Raw genomic sequence first — 12,500 nt, 5'->3', positions numbered from 1 at the left:
ACTGTAAATCTCAGGTTATTTGAAGCCATTCTCCAGTGTCCTACTGTAAAACTCAGGTTATCCGGAGCCATTCTCCAGTGTCCTGCTGTAAAACTCAGGTTATCCGGAGCCATTCTCCAGTGTCCTACTGTAAAACTCAGGTTATCCGGAGCCATTCTCCAGTGTCCTGCTGTAAAACTCAGGTTATCCGGAGCCATTCTCCAGTGTCCTACTGTAAAACTCAGGTTATCCGGAGCCATTCTCCAGTGTCCTGCTGTAAAACCCAGGTTATTCGAAGCCATTCTCCAGTGTCCTACTGTAAATCTCAGGTTATTTGAAGCCATTCTCCAGTGTCCTGCTGTAAAATCCAGGTTATCTGGATTCATTCCACAGTGCCCTGCTGTAAAATACCCCAAAGCGGAGGTATTTTGAGTACACAAGCGGTTATGGACCACAACAACATTGTGGGACAGAAACCAGCTAGGGACATTAAAATACATCAACTCAAGACCTCAGTAATGACACAACATTTCTGCAGATCCTCTAAACACAAAATTCCCCAGCAAATGGCATTGACAAGAATGACCTGTCAAAGTCAATGGGCTGGGAGAGTTTTACAGACCGTACTTGGGATGCGGAAGTTTTTTTTGGTTGTGCCGGGTGGTGCTTAGACAGTAAATGTATTGTTGTGTATGAGAGGGATTGAGGTGTCATTTCTCCTCAATCTCCATACACAACAATACATACTGTGTAAGAACTGCCCCCCTATGACTTTCACACCTTCTGCAGCTCCCCCAACCCATTCACTTTGCTGACTGATCTCTCCTCACAAAAGAAGCTCCCAATGCCCCCGATTGTCCCTAAACAATACGCTAGCCGGTCCCATTCGGTTGACACCTTTACCAGTATCAACCGAATGTCCCTTCCACAGAAAGTGGAACCTGCTGCCACAACCATGTCTTTCCAGGAGACGCACCTGAAAATGTTCTACAAGAGGACCAAACGGTTGGTGGTTAACCTTGTTCTGAACACCTCCAAAAACAAAGGTCATGTGGTTTGGTAAGAAGAATGCCCCTCTCCCCACAGGTATGATTACTACCTCTGAGGGTTTAGAGGTTGAGGCAGTTAGTATGGCTCGACGATGCACTGTCCTTCTCTCAGCACATATCAAAGCTGCAGGCTAAAGCTAAATCTAGACTTGGTTTCCTCTATCATAATCGCTCCTCTTTCATCCCAGCGGCCAATCTAACTCTGATTCAGATGACCATTTTACCCATGCTAGATTACGGAGACGTAATGTATAGATCCGCAGGTAAGGGTGCCCTCAAGCAGCCAGATGTTCTTTACCATTCGGCAATCAGATTTTCCACCAATTATGCGTATAGAACACATCACTGCACTCTACAATCCTCTGTAAACTGGTCATCTCTTTATACCCGTCGGCCAGACCCACTGGTTGATGCTTATTTATAAAACCCTCTTAGGCCTCATCTCCCCCTTATCTGAGATATTTACTGCAGCCCGCAGCCTCCACATTATGTCTCTCTTTATGTAGTGTTGTGATGTGTGTTTTACATCCTATACTGTATATATATCCTATTAATCCCCGCAGGGGGCCTTTTGCTCTTTCATAGGCCATAATTGTAAATAAGAATTTGTTTTCTTAAAACTTCTTAGGGCTGAGATCCCGCTAATGGGATCGACATAAACAACATAAATCCCAATAATTAAAATTCCTCAAACAGAAGTATTTCACACCATTTTAAAGATACACTTCTTGTTAATCCCACCACAGTGTCTGATTTCAAAAAGGCTTTACGGCGAAAGCACCACAAACGATTATGTTAGGTCAGAGCCAAGTCACAGAAAAACACACACAAAGAGGGGAGCCACAAAAATCCGAAATAGAGATAAAATGAATCACTAACCTTTGATGATCTTCATCAGATGACACTCATTGGACTTCATGTTACACAATACATATATGCTTTGTTTGATGAAGTTCATATTTATATCAAAACATCTCAGTATACATTGGAGCATTATGTTCAGTAGTTCCAGAAACATCCAGGGATTTTTCAGAGAGCCACATCAATTTACAGAAATACTCATCATAAATGTTGATGAAAATACAAGTGTTATGCATGGAACTTTAGATACACTTCTCCTTAATGCAACTGCTGTGTCAGATTTCAAAAAAGCTTTACGGAAAAAGCAAACCATGCAACAATCTGAGTACGGCGCTCAGAGACCAAACAAGCCAAAAATTAGTTAGAAGTAGCATTATAAATATTCACTTACCTTTGATGATCTTCATTAGAATGCACTCCCAGGAATCCTGGTTCCACAACAAATGTTTGTTTTGTTCGATAATGTCCATAATTTATGTCCAAATAGCTACTTTTGTTCACGCATTTTGTAAACAAATCCAAAGTCACGAAGCACGTTCACTAGGAGCAGACAAAATGTCAAAAAGTTCCGTTACAGTCCGTAGAAACATGTCAAACGAAGTATAGAATCAATCTTCAGGATGTTTTGAACATATCTTCAATAATGTTCCAACTGGAGAAATGCTTTGTCTGTAGAACAGCAATGGAACGCGAGCTACCTCTCACGTGAACGAGCGTCACGAGCCTGTGGCACTCTGCCAGACCACTTACTCAAAGAGCCCTTATGAGCCCCTCCTTTACAGTAGAAGCCTCAAACAAGTTTCTAAAGACTGTTTACATCTAGTGGAAGCCTTAGGAAGTGCAATATGACCAATATCCCACTGTTTCTTCAATAGGGAATGAGTTGAAAAATGACCAACCTCAGATTTCCCACTTCCTGCTAGGAATTTCTCTCAGGTTTTTGCCTGCCATATGAGTTCTGTTATACTCACAGACATCATTAAAATAGTATTAGAAACTTCAGAGTGTTTTCTATCCAAATATACTAATAGCATGCATATATTAGCAACAGGGACTGGGTAGCAGGCAGTATACTCTGGGTACCTTATTTATTATTTTACTATGCAAGTCAGTTAAGAACACATTCTTATTTTCAATGGCGGCCTAGGAACAGTTCAGGGGCAGAATGACAGATTTGTCATTACAGTACAAGTAGTGAGTGGAGTTAGAGACAGATTATACAATTACAAGTAGTGAGTGGAGTTATTAACAGACGATACAACTACAAGTAGTGAGTGGAGTTAGACTATACAACTACAAGTAGTGAGTGGAGTTAGAGACAGATTATACAATTACAAGTAGTGAGTGGAGTTATTAACAGACTATACAACTACAAGTAGTGAGTGGAGTTAGAGACAGACTATACAACTACAAGTAGTGAGTGGAGTTAGAGACAGACTATACAACTACAAGTAGTGAGTGGAGTTAGAGACAGATTATACAACTACAAGTAGTGAGTGGAGTTATTAACAGACTATACAACTACAAGTAGTGAGTGGAGTTAGAGACAGACTATACAACTACAAGTAGTGAGTGGAGTTAGAGACAGACTATACAACTACAAGTAGTGAGTGGAGTTAGAGACAGATTATACAACTACAAGTAGTGAGCGGAGTTACTAACAGACTATACAACTACAAGTAGTGAGTGGAGTTACTAAGAGACTATACAACTACAAATACAAGTAGTGAGTGGAGTTAGAGACCGACTATACAACTACAAGTAGTGAGTGGAGTTACTAACAGACTATACAACTACAAGTAGTGAGTGGAGTTACAAAGAGACTATACAACTACAAGTAGTGAGTGGAGTTAGAGACAGACTATACAACTACAAGTAGTAAGTGTAGTTAGAGACCGACTATACAACTACAAGTAGTAAGTGTAGTTAGAGACCGACTATACAACTTCAAGTAGTGAGTGTAGTTACTAACAGACTATACAACTACAACTACAAGTAGTGAGTGGAGTTATTAACAGACTATACAACTACAAGTAGTGAGTGGAGTTAGAGACAGACTATACAACTACAAGTAGTGAGTGGAGTTAGAGACAGACTATACAACTACAAGTAGTGAGTGGAGTTACTAACAGACTATACAACTTCAAGTAGTGAGTGGAGTTAGAGACAGACTATACGACTACAAGTAGTGAGTGGAGTTACTAACAGACTATACAACTACAAGTAGTGAGTGTAGTTAGAGACCGACTATACAACTTCAAGTAGTGAGTGTAGTTACTAACAGACTATACAACTACAAGTAGTGAGTGGAGTTAGAGACAGACTATACAACTACAAGTAGTGAGTGGAGTTAGAGACAGACTATACAACTACAAGTAGTGAGTGGAGTTAGAGACAGACTATACAACTACAAGTAGTAAGTGTAGTTAGAGACCAACTATACAAATACAAGTAGTAAGTGTAGTTAGAGACCGACTATACAACTTCAAGTAGTGAGTGTAGTTACTAACAGACTATACAACTACAAGTAGTGAGTGGAGTTACAAAGAGACTATACAACTACAAGTAGTGAGTGGAGTTAGAGACAGACTATACAACTACAAGTAGTGAGTGGAGTTAGAGACAGACTATACAATTACAAGTAGTGAGTGGAGTTATTGACAGACGATACAACTACAAGTAGTGAGTGGAGTTATTAACAGACTATACAACTACAAGTAGTGAGTGGAGTTACTAACAGACTATACAACTACAACTACAAGTAGTGAGTGGAGTTAGAGACAGACTATACAACTACAAGTAGTGAGTGGAGTTACTAACAGACTATACAACTACAAGTAGTGAGTGGAGTTAGAGACAGACTATACAACTACAAGTAGTGAGTGGAGTTAGAGACAGACTATACAACTACAAGTAGTGAGTGGAGTTAGACTATACAACTACAAGTAGTGAGTGGAGTTACTAACAGACTATACAACTACAAGTAGTGAGTGGAGTTAGAGACCGACTATACAACTACAAGTAGTGAGTGGAGTTAGACTATACAACTACAAGTAGTGAGTGGAGTTACTAACAGACTATACAACTACAAGTAGTGAGTGGAGTTAGAGACCGACTATACAACTACAAGTAGTGAGTGGAGTTACTAACAGACTATACAACTACAAGTAGTGAGTGGAGTTACTAACAGACTATACAACTACAAGTAGTGAGTGGAGTTACTAACAGACTATACAACTTCAAGTAGTGAGTGGAGTTACAAAGAGACTATACAACTACAAGTAGTGAGTGTAGTTACTAACAGACTATACAACTTCAAGTAGTGAGTGGAGTTACTAACAGACTATACAACTACAAGTAGTGAGTGGAGTTACTAACAGACGATACAACTACAAGTAGTGAGTGGAGTTACTAACAGACTATACAACTACAAGTAGTGAGTGGAGTTAGACTATACAACTACAAGTAGTGAGTGGAGTTACTAACAACTACAAGTAGTGAGTGGAGTTACTAACAGACTATACAACTTCAAGTAGTGAGTGGAGTTAGACTATACAACTACAAGTAGTGAGTGGAGTTACTAACAACTACAAGTAGTGAGTGGAGTTACTAACAGACTATACAACGACAAGTAGTGAGTGGAGTTACTAACAGACTATACAACTTCAAGTAGTGAGTGGAGTTACTAACAGACTATACAACTACAAGTAGTGAGCGGAGTTACTAACAGACTATACAACTACAAGTAGTGAGTGGAGTTACTAACAGACTATACAACTACAAGTAGTGAGTGGAGTTAGAGACAGACTATACAACTACAAGTAGTGAGTGGAGTTACTAACAGACTATACAACTACAAGTAGTGAGTGGAGTTAGAGACAGACTATACAACTACAAGTAGTGAGTGGAGTTAGAGACAGACTATACAACTACAAGTAGTGAGTGGAGTTACTAACAGACTATACAACTACAAGTAGTGAGTGGAGTTACTAACAGACTATACAACTACAAGTAGTGAGTGGAGTTAGAGACAGACTATACAACTACAAGTAGTGAGTGGAGTTACTAACAGACTATACAACTACAACTACAAGTAGTGAGTGGAGTTAGAGACAGACTATACAACTACAAGTAGTGAGTGGAGTTACTAACAGACTATACAACTACAAGTAGTGAGTGGAGTTAGAGACAGACTATACAACTACAAGTAGTGAGTGGAGTTACTAACAGACTATACAAGTAGTGAGTGGAGTTACTAACAGACTATACAACTACAACTACAAGTAGTGAGTGGAGTTAGAGACAGACTATACAACTACAAGTAGTGAGTGGAGTTACTAACAGACTATACAACTACAAGTAGTGAGTGGAGTTAGAGACAGACTATACAACTACAAGTAGTGAGTGGAGTTAGAGACAGACTATACAACTACAAGTAGTGAGTGGAGTTACTAACAGACTATACAACTACAAGTAGTGAGTGGAGTTACAAACAGACTATACAACTTCAAGTAGTGAGTGGAGTTACTAACAGACTATACAACTACAAGTAGTGAGTGGAGTTACAAAGAGACTATACAACTACAAGTAGTGAGTGTAGTTACTAACAGACTATACAACTTCAAGTAGTGAGTGGAGTTACTAACAGACTATACAACTACAAGTAGTGAGTGGAGTTACTAACAGACGATACAACTACAAGTAGTGAGTGTAGTTACTAACAGACTATACAACTTCAAGTAGTGAGTGTAGTTACTAACAGACTATACAACTTCAAGTAGTGAGTGGAGTTACAAAGACTATACAACTACAAGTAGTGAGTGTAGTTACTAACAGACTATACAACTTCAAGTAGTGAGTGGAGTTACTAACAGACTATACAACTACAAGTAGTGAGTGGAGTTACTAACAGACGATACAACTACAAGTAGTGAGTGTAGTTACTAACAGACTATACAACTTCAAGTAGTGAGTGTAGTTACTAACAGACTATACAACTACAAGTAGTGAGTGGAGTTACAAAGAGACTATACAACTACAAGTAGTGAGTGGAGTTACTAACAGACTATACAACTACAAGTAGTGAGTGGAGTTACTAACAGACTATACAACTACAAGTAGTGAGTGGAGTTACTAACAGACTATACAACTACAAGTAGTGAGTGGAGTTACTAACAGACTATACAACTACAAGTAGTGAGTGGAGTTACTAACAGACTATACAACTACAAGTAGTGAGCGGAGTTACTAACAGACTATACAACTACAAGTAGTGAGTGGAGTTAGACTATACAACTACAAGTAGTGAGTGTAGTTACTAACAGACTATACAACTACAAGTAGTGAGTGGAGTTACTAACAGACTATACAACTACAAGTAGTGAGTGGAGTTACTAACAGACTATACAACTACAAGTAGTGAGTGGAGTTAGACTATACAACTACAAGTAGTGAGTGGAGTTACTAACAGACTATACAACTACAAGTAGTGAGTGGAGTTACTAACAGACTATACAACTACAAGTAGTGAGTGGAGTTACTAACAGACTATACAACTACAAGTAGTGAGTGGAGTTACTAACAGACTATACAACTACAAGTAGTGAGTGGAGTTACTAACAGACTATACAACTACAAGTAGTGAGTGGAGTTACTAACAGACTATACAACTACAAGTAGTGAGTGGAGTTACTAACAGACTATACAACTACAAGTAGTGAGTGGAGTTACTAACAGACTATACAACTACAAGTAGTGAGTGGAGTTACTAACAGACTATACAACTACAAGTAGTGAGTGGAGTTAGACTATACAACTACAAGTAGTGAGTGGAGTTACTAACAGACTATACAACTACAAGTAGTGAGTGGAGTTACTAACAGACTATACAACTACAAGTAGTGAGTGGAGTTACTAACAGACTATACAACTACAAGTAGTGAGTGGAGTTAGAGACAGACTATACAACTACAAGTAGTGAGTGGAGTTACTAACAACTACAAGTAGTGAGTGGAGTTACTAACAGACTATACAACTACAAGTAGTGAGTGGAGTTACTAACAGACTATACAACTTCAAGTAGTGAGTGGAGTTAGACTATACAACTACAAGTAGTGAGTGGAGTTACTAACAACTACAAGTAGTGAGTGGAGTTACTAACAGACTATACAACTACAAGTAGTGAGTGGAGTTACTAACAGACTATACAACTACAAGTAGTGAGTGGAGTTAGACTATACAACTACAAGTAGTGAGTGGAGTTACTAACAACTACAAGTAGTGAGTGGAGTTACTAACAGACTATACAACTTCAAGTAGTGAGTGGAGTTACTAACAGACTATACAACTACAAGTAGTGAGTGGAGTTACTAACAGACTATACAACTTCAAGTAGTGAGTGGAGTTAGACTATACAACTACAAGTAGTGAGTGGAGTTACTAACAACTACAAGTAGTGAGTGGAGTTACTAACAGACTATACAACTACAAGTAGTGAGTGGAGTTACTAACAACTACAAGTAGTGAGTGGAGTTACTAACAGACTATACAACTACAAGTAGTGAGTGGAGTTACTAACAGACTATACAACTACAAGTAGTGAGTGGAGATACAGACTATACAACTACAAGTAGTGAGTGGAGTTACTAACAGACTATACAACTACAAGTAGTGAGTGGAGTTACTAACAGACTATACAACTTCAAGTAGTGAGTGGAGTTACTAACAGACTATACAACTACAAGTAGTGAGTGGAGTTACTAACAGACTATACAACTACAAGTAGTGAGTGGAGTTACTAACAGACTATACAACTTCAAGTAGTGAGTGGAGTTACTAACAGACTATACAACTACAAGTAGTGAGTGGAGTTACTAACAGACTATACAACTACAAGTAGTGAGTGGAGTTACTAACAGACTATACAACTACAAGTAGTGAGTGGAGTTACTAACAGACTATACAACTACAAGTAGTGAGTGGAGTTACTAACAGACTATACAACTACAAGTAGTGAGTGGAGTTACTAACAGACTATACAACTACAAGTAGTGAGTGGAGTTAGAGACAGACTATACAACTACTAGTAGTGAGTGGAGTTACTAACAGACTATACAACTACAAGTAGTGAGCGGAGTTACAAAGAGACGATACTAAACAAGGTAAATGTCTTACCTGTGATGCAATGTTTTCCACACACATACAGTGCATTCAGAAAATATTCTACATATAAATATGCCCTTGACTTTTTCCATGTGTTGTTACAGCCTTATTCAAAAATAAATAAATACAAATCCTCAATGACAAAGCGAAAAAAAACAACTTTTCAATAATGTTTTACTAATTTTTTTTTTTTTTAAACGCTCCAGAAAAAACAGAGTAGACACTCAGACCCTTTGCTTTGAGACTCTGAATTTAGTTCAGGTGCATCTTGTTTCCCATTGATCATTCTTGAAATGTTTCTACAACTTGATTGGAATCCACCTGTCGTAAATTCAATTGATTGGACATGATTTGGAAAGGCACACACCTGTCTATGTAAGGTCCCACAGTTAGAAGTGCATGTTGTTGGGTTCAGGGGTAAACTTTGAACATTGAGATATTAAAGACATGATAAATCAGACGCATAGTATATAAAGGAGTGAGAAGTTGATGGTTCTCTGTAGGAAAGACAGAGTGGCTGTGGAATGTGCTGGGTGGACGGGAGGGAGTCACAGGAGTGCGATAGGTGATACGAGACGACATCTGTGGATTAGGCGAATGAGGGGTTGAGGTCAGGAGGTCAGGAGGTCTGGTCAGATCCCCTGAAGGGAGAAATAATGGTTCATTATCCTGTTACCATCTTCCTGTCGAACCATTAGATGTAAGGATTGGAGAGAAGGAGGAGTGTCTTAAGTAGAGTATATATGGTGTGTCTTTGTCAGATTTATAGCTGTATTGACCCTTTGGGAAGAATTAAACTTCTCTAGCGTCCGTGAGTTATTTACTCTGAAAAATTAGAACCTAACAATGTTAAACCAACTGATGCCTCTCCTCAATGAGATCAATATCAACAAAAAAAAATATCAACAAATATCTCCCCGAGGAGAAGTGGGTGTGGAGACAGGCGCAGGAGAGAGCAAATTTTGAAAAAGGGGGTGTTTTATTAACAACAGCAAAGAACAGGAAACAGGAATACAACAGTAGCCTCAAAACAACCAGACACCGTCCAGGAAAACACCTGTTCAACAGAACACAAGAAAACGCAACTCAAACAAAATGACAGCTAACGTAACAATCCCGCACAAAACCCAGAGGGTATGGCGAGATTAGAATACCCCCCTAATTACCCTAAATCGAAAACAGGTGAAACCCAAGACAGACATAACCAAATGAAAAGGACAAAGGATCAGTGGAAGCTAGTAGCCCGGCGACGACGACCGCCGAGCGCGGCCCGAACAGGAAGAGGAGCCACCTTCAGTGGCAGCTAGTAGACCGCCGAGCGCCGCCCGAACAGGAAGAGGAGCCACCTTCAGTGGAAGCTAGTAGACCGCCGATGCAGCCCGAACAGGAAGAGGAGCCACCTTCAGTGGCAGCTAGTAGACCGCCGAGCGCCGCCCGAACAGGAAGAGGAGCCACCTTCAGTGGAAGCTAGTAGACCGCCGACGCAGCCCGAACAGGAAGAGGAGCCACCTTCAGTGGAATCTAGTAGACCGCCGAGCGCAGCCCGAACAGGAAGAGGAGCCACCTTCAGTGGCAGCTAGTAGACCGCCGAGCGCCGCCCGAACAGGAAGAGGAGCCACCTTCAGTGGCAGCTAGTAGACCGCCGAGCGCCGCCCGAACAGGAAGAGGAGCCACCTTCAGTGGCAGCTAGTAGACCGGCGAGCGCCGCCCGAACAGGAAGAGGAGCCACCTTCAGTGGCAGCTAGTAGACCGGCGAGCGCCGCCCGAACAGGAAGAGGAGCCACCTTCAGTGGCAGCTAGTAGACCGCCGAGCGCCGCCCGAACAGGAAGAGGAGCCACCTTCAGTGGAAGCTAGTAGACCGCCGACGCAGCCCGAACAGGAAGAGGAGCCACCTGCAGTGGAAGCTAGTAGACCGCCGAGCGCAGCCCGAACAGGAAGAGGAGCCACCTGCAGTGGCAGCTAGTAGACCGGCGACGACGACCGCCGAGCGCAGCCGAAACAGGAAGAGGAGCCACCTTCAGTGGAAGCTAGTAGACCGCCGAGCGCCGCCCGAACAGGAAGTGGAGCCACCTGCAGTGGAAGTCGTGACACGGAGGCCTTGATGGACTGGAACCCAAATGTATAAAATGGAAATGTTAGATTGTATCCTCTAGCAGATATATTAAAAAATGTACAACAACTTTATTATGCTGTTCAAGCTGCAATATACAGAAATCACTCATTCCATTTCCAGGTTGCTAAAATTACAATAGTTTGACTAATTTCAGTTTATGTGACATAACAAGCAAGGATAGTGTAGGAGAGAATCATTGTTCCATCGAAACCGCAGTGAAATATCGATTGTACAAAAATGAAAGTAAAAGATGAAGATATTTTTTTTATTGTATTTTTTTTAAATCAAAGGAAGCATATAAATAGTGCACGTAGAACAGATCTACCTCTTCTTAGACTTTCTTTCAATGAGAATAACAGATCTATAACAAACATGTCTATGTGAATTTGGTTGGGTTGCCCAAAAAGTTACATATTGCTGCTATAAATGTACTTTAATTTTTTTTAAATATTTTTTTAAAATGTTTTTTATTTTATATTTATTTATATTATTATTATTTGTTTTATTTTATTTTGTTTTGTTTAGTTGTTTTCATTTGGACACTTTTGTAAACAAGATGGTGCATCTCAAGAGATTTCATCCTGACTAATATAAAATAAATAAATACAAGTTTTTCCTATGAACTTTCAATGGTTGTATTCTAATAACACAGATCTCCTATGAGTTTCAGTGCTGCTTCTCCAGGTGTACGCCGTAACCACATCATCACCCTATAGTCAGATTTCTGACGGTGACAGAAGAGTTAATCGTTCTCTCCAGGTCTACTGAAGACTGCAGAGGGAGTTCGGTGAACTTCAACACTGGGAGAGAGAGAGCTGGGGAGAGATGAAGAGAACACTTCCACTATTATATGAATAGAGAAGGAATGAACCTTCCATCCCCATACTATGAATCTAAAACACGATCATTTCCTAGATTATTACCTGTGAGGAAAAGTAGTGTGTATTTGATTAGAGGTTTGTACATGTTGACTGTCAGTGATGATCATCAACAACCAACTAATCTGAATCAACCAACAAACCATCTCTACTGACTGGAGAGCAGGAGGAACAGGAAGTGACCTCATCATTTATGATCATCAACAACTAACTAATCTGAAACAACCAACAAACCATCTCTACTGACTGGAGAGCAGGAGGAACAGGAAGTGACCTCATCATTTATGATCATCAACAACTAACTAATCTGAAACAACCAACAAACCATCTCTACTGACTGGAGAGCAGGAGGAACAGGAAGTGACCTCATCATTTATGATCATCAACAACTAACTAATCTGAAACAACCAACAAACCATCTCTACTGACTGGAGAGCAGGAGGAACAGGAAGTGACCT

Source organism: Oncorhynchus keta, chromosome 29 (assembly GCF_023373465.1).
Source record: "Oncorhynchus keta strain PuntledgeMale-10-30-2019 chromosome 29, Oket_V2, whole genome shotgun sequence".
In the NCBI taxonomy this organism is placed as follows: domain Eukaryota; kingdom Metazoa; phylum Chordata; class Actinopteri; order Salmoniformes; family Salmonidae; genus Oncorhynchus; species Oncorhynchus keta.
The sequence above is the reverse complement of the archived record's forward strand: the minus strand, read 5'-3'. Positions refer to the sequence as shown.